Below are 5,750 nucleotides of genomic sequence, written 5' to 3'. Positions count from 1 at the left end.
CTTGGCCAACTGACTGGAAGAGATCTATATTTGTTCCCATCCCAAAGAAGGGTGACTCAACAGAGTGTGGAAACTATAGAACAATCTCATTGATTCACATGCAAGCAAAATTCTATTGAAGATTATCCAAAAACGACTGGGCATGAGTATACAGGAAAATAAAAGAGAATGCCCTTGGTCTGGAATCCAGGAGCTGAGCAAGCAGGCTCACACCTACCATGAGAGGCACCTGCAGTAATGAGCCCACAGTGACTTAAAGAGCATTGATCTTGGTCTAGGTGGGCTTGTATTTAATCTTGGTGGTTGGTTTCCCTGCATCATGGTCGACACTTCATTGTGCAGAGGAGATTCACAGCAGGTCAGCACTGCGCTGGGTGCCCATGGCTGCCCTGGACACGGTCCAGGGATGTGGAGTCACTGGAGGTGCCATTGAGGCCTGCTGCCTGAGTTCACTGTTAATGTTTTTCTATAGAATGGAGGCCCCAGAAAGGTAAATGGGTATTGTTTTTCTTTCTCAATTGTCTGGGCATGTTTGTGTGATGGCAGTGGGAGTGTAAGAACAATGGTTCCGGGATAACTGGGATGTCCTTGACATGTTTGTGCCGGACAGATAATATATGTCCCATTCCCACCCCAAGACAGTACACTGTGTTCTCTTTCCAGGTGCAATGGGAGCCGTTTCTCCCACAGCAATTATACCTGAGGACTTTGCTCTTTCATGCGTCTTCTGGGAGCAAACGGCTATTCCCCTTGTAGAAGATGTAGCCTTTATATTTTTCCCCAGTCAGATCTCTCTCTCTTTCTCTCTTTTTCCCTAGAAGCAGCCTGTTTCATTAATTTTGAGCTCCATAGTGCCAAAACACATCCCAATTAATGTCCAGGGTGTCAGGATCTATGTAGGAGCCACCTAAAAGCAAACTGTGTCTTTTACTTTTCGCTTCTGTAGTTACAGGAAGGATCCTAAGAAAGAACCTTATATGAGGAGTCTGGACGTGTGTTTTGGGGATATAACTGTTTGATGTTGTACACACATAGTACAACTCCTCTGTGGAGTAGCTTTGTGTTCACAACTTTACTTCTCAGCTAACGCCTCGTTCTATTCCGTTTTCAATTCTAATATGCAAAGGTCCAAGAATAGAAAACTCACACTCAACTCACTGCCATTTAATTAATTCCGACTCATGGTGAGCCTCCATTGAGTTTCCAAAGCTATAAAATTTATGGGGAGGAGATTGTCTCATCTCTTTCCCAAGTTTCATACCAACCCTTAATCTACTATGCAGCATGGTTAAGTGGTTATCAGTGAGCAATTTTGTTCAGGGGATATTTAACAATATCTGGGTGTATTTTTTTGATAGTCACAACTCCAGGTTGCTTCTGACCTCTAGAGAGATGGTAGAGACCAGGGAAGTTCCTAAAGATTCTGTGATGAAAGAATACACAATCCCATCCACCAGTGAAGACTTACCCAGCCCCAGATGCCAATATTGCTTATGTTGGGAAAGAATCGAAGCACTCTTGTTATGCAAAAGTCTGGATTTTGAGCTTAGTGGAGAGATATCAAGTCTGTGAGATACAGCTGTTTGTATTATGTTTAAAGAAAGAATCATAATTTATTTTGTAGCTTTTCCACTAAAGCTGGATCAGTCAAAACATTTCAAATATTCTACAGTTCAGGAGAAAAATAGCCATTTGACTAGGATCTGTTTGACTAAGATTAAGAGAATCATTTGCTTAACAATGAGACACTTGTAGCCAAAGAACTTCTGGCCTTGGCTGGCCTGCTGAGAGAAGGGGAGGGGGCACACAGGAGTCTGAGGGTAGGGAGAGAGACAAATCATGATGATGCAGAGTTGGTGGGAGGAAAGAAGGGATGAAGGAATTAGAATAGATCCAGTAGAGACCTGAAAAGATGGGTTATAGTGGGCAGAGACCAACGGTGACCAATTTTATAAAACATGGTGTCTGGTAATGATCTTATGAAACACAATGTGAGTTAAGAAATGTGTGAAACATAAGTATACATGAATGAAACACAATATATATTGTCGTTGTTATGTGCTGTCGAGTCATTTGTGACTCATAGCAACCCTATATTGTATGCAAGCAAATATAAAATTAAAAAATAATTAAATGAGAAAGAAACTGTACCAGTCTTGGAAACTAGTGCTTCCATTCATAGGCACTTCACCAGACCCCAAATTCTCCATGTTTCCAATCAGAAGCTGTAGGAGAAGGTTGGAGAGCTACTAGACAGGAGACCTGACCTTTGCTTAAATATATCACTTAACCTCTCTGATCTTCAGTTTTATCATCTATAACAAGAGAATATTGATGCCAGGACTGGATATTTCAAAGGTTTGTTGGCTCTTGTTCTCAGTAGTCTCAGGTCGGCTCTGAGCCCTAGTTAAATGTAACAGAAATGTGCCTGTGCCCTGCTATGATCCATGCTGAGTCCACTGTTGTGGTTATTATGTCTGTACTTCCTTGTCCTTTGGTTTAATTAAACTCTCATTACTTCTGAGTTGGAACTGGTCCGTTCAATCCAATGACCCTTCATTGGATTTCTGAGGCTTAAATTACATGGAAGAATATTGCCCAACTATCTCCCAAGAAGCCACTGGTGAATTCAAACAGCTAAGACTCTTAGCCTTTGGGTTAACAGCTCAACTCCCCATAGACTATGCCACCAAAACTTATCTTATTCCAATAGCTCCCCTGAAACCTGTGCCTGAGGAGTAACCCTGTTGGTATTCAAAAATACTGAGGTTATCACCTCTAACATCAGAATAACCTGCGGACCACACAAGTAGGACACAGTGACACATGGAAGGTGAAAAGCATTGGTAGCTATTATTTGGGCTTTTACAATATTTTTTTAATTTTTTGGTAATGAATAATAGATTTTAATATCTCTATTACCAAAGAATAATCTTAACATTGAGGCTGAATTTATAAATATAATCCTTTTAAAAAATGACAAGTATTAATTATACTTCTCCATTTAGTATCTAAGGTTCCTCTTTAAACAATAAACCCATTCTACATTACTTTTACATCCTGCAAAGTTAACTAAATTTCCAAGTAGTATTTTTAAATTGGTTTGCATATAATCATTCATATACATTACATTTATTTCATTTGCCTCATGTCTTATGCAATCATTCAGCTTTATACAATCATTTGTATATATTGTTTCATTCATGTATATTTTGTTTTATACAGTAATTTCTATATATTGTGTTTTCTACAACTCATTACTATTAATCTATGCCTTTTATGACCCTGTCTCAACTCTCTATTGTAGCTTGACTATTCCATCACATCCTCATCCACCCACTAAACTCTGCTGTCCTGGTGATTTCCTCTCCCTTCTCCCAAGCCCTTTCTCCCTTTCCTCTTTTGAACAGTCATACATATCTTGTTTCTATTTGCTAACTACACTAGCTGTATTGTCCTTATCTCCATTCTTCCCAGATTCATCCTCCCTTGCCCTGGTCCTTACAGGTTCATTGTCTGCACATTCTATTTCTGTTCCTCCCCTCCCCACTCTAACTCCTCAATTATCCTTCTATTTTCACAGTACAGTCCTATTTGTATTTGTCCCTTGGTGACTGAGTTCTTATCAACAGAATGCCCTCTAGACTTTCCCATTTTGTGTCATATTGTATAAATAATTCATTGTTATTTAGTTGCTGTGTAACATTTAATTGTGTGAATGTACTACAATTTCTCTAGCCATTCATTTGGTGATGGATATTTGGGTTTCTATTTTCTTGCTACTGTGAATAAAGCTGCTATGAGCATAGGTATGCATATCTCTGTTTACATCTCAGCTCTGATTTACTTGGGATGTATTCCTAGCAGTGAAATAGTTGAGTAACATGGAATTTCTATGTTCTCCTCTTAGAGGAAACATTAAACTGCCTTGTACAGTGGTTGTCCATTTTACAATCTCACTAGCAGTGGAGGAGAGTCCTAAAAAAAAGTTTTTCACGTACATTTGCATTTTACATTATATAAACATTCATGTTAGTTATAATTTTGAAAGATTATATTAGCACCAGACTTTAGACAGTCAATTAACAATTCTTTAAGACGTACACATCAAAGATGGTATATGTGGAAATAAAGTTTGGAAGAAAGATGCAGAAGAAAGTAATATTCAGCATACTCTTAGCAGAAAGCTCTAAGACTTGGCTATACAAATTGTGAGTTAATGATAAACTAGCAGCTAAAACATCCCCTGGGAGCTTGTTAGAAGCCTCAAAACCAGTGAATTATTTTAATAATACCTCCAGGTAATTTGTGTGCTGTGAAGTAGTGTCCCAAGTCTAAGTGCTTGGTAAGGAGAGGTTTCTGCTAAAGAAGTAACCTCGACTCTGTTTTTGTTCTTTATACATCATTTTGAGCAGACTCTTGAAAGTTAACTAGCCTGGATACTTCAGATGGTCCAAGGTCTTCCCTCACTTCTCTTCCTCTCACAGCATATACCCAGGAAAGATACTTTACTTGATCCAAAGATATCCATTGATTAACAAGATATCAACTGACTCAGACTTTATTATTAAAAACAAAATTCTTAAGGGATATCATAATTGTTTTGTAGCTTTAGAGCTGTTATTGTTGTTTAAGTGCTGTTGAGTTGTAGACGACCCATGGTGACCCTATGAACAAAAGACCTGAACACTTGATAACGTTCATTGTTTCTCCAAGTTCATAGAATTTCCGGAGGCAAGCTATTATGGATGTGGATGCCACTTCTGCTTTCAGGCTTGTTTTAATTGGGGAGTTCCACCAAACACTGTCCACCATGGATAACTATAATCACATTAGACATATCAGTGTCACAGTGTTTAGCATCACAGCAACCATGAGTTACCTCTGCAAAGCAAATGGACAGATCAGTCCTATACCGCTCAGAAGAATGTTTGACCAAAAACAATTAATACCAGGCCTGAGGGCCACAGATTAAAATCACCCACATTTGACTTGGTAGCATAAGTTTCTATCCATCAGGCCCACAGAGCTCTCTCTGTGTTGGTGTTGTTAACTTTAGGGGTAGAGATTGTAAATTTTAATCAAGTGGGATTTTCCTCCCTAGTAGATTCTTGAGCATTCTGTATTAAACCCTGTGAAAAATCTCTCACAATAGAGCACTCTAGTAAATGCTGACCAGATGCTGCCCAATGTGAATCCCTCTTTTCCTTCAATTAAAAAAAAAAGCCTTTGTTTTAATTTTAACAGGAAGTTGAACTTGTTCTTTGATAGTGTGCTTGTCTGAGAAGTGCTTTAGAAAAATGTTGTTGTTGATTGCCTGAGAGTTGAGTATGACTCATAGTGACCCTATGAACAAAAGGCCTGAGGGCCCCTCTAAAACCATCGACATTTATCAATGTTCATAGAGTTTCTGGAGGCATGTTAATTTATGAAGTGGATGCCACTCCTGTTTCCAACCCTGTCATAATAGATTTTCGTTGTTATATGCCATTGAGTCGTCTGTGATGTATAGCGACCCTATGTACAGAAGCTCTGAACCCTGCCCTGTACTGAGTCAGTCTTGCTAATTCTGACACACCAACCCCCGTTGCCCCAGTTACTGTATCAATCCATCTCATCCAGGGTCTTCCTCTTCTGCACTATCCGTCCACCCTTCCAAGCATGATGTCCTTCTCTGTGTACTGAACTCTTCTGTCAACGTGCCCAAAGTAAGTGAGGTGGAGCTTCAAAATCCTAGCCTCCAAGGAGAG

The sequence above is a fragment of the Elephantulus edwardii genome, unplaced genomic scaffold, assembly GCF_000299155.1.
Source record: "Elephantulus edwardii isolate Elephantulus edwardi_28Jun2011 unplaced genomic scaffold, EleEdw1.0 scaffold00071, whole genome shotgun sequence".
NCBI lineage: Eukaryota > Metazoa > Chordata > Mammalia > Macroscelidea > Macroscelididae > Elephantulus > Elephantulus edwardii.
Note: the sequence above shows the minus strand (reverse complement) of the source record.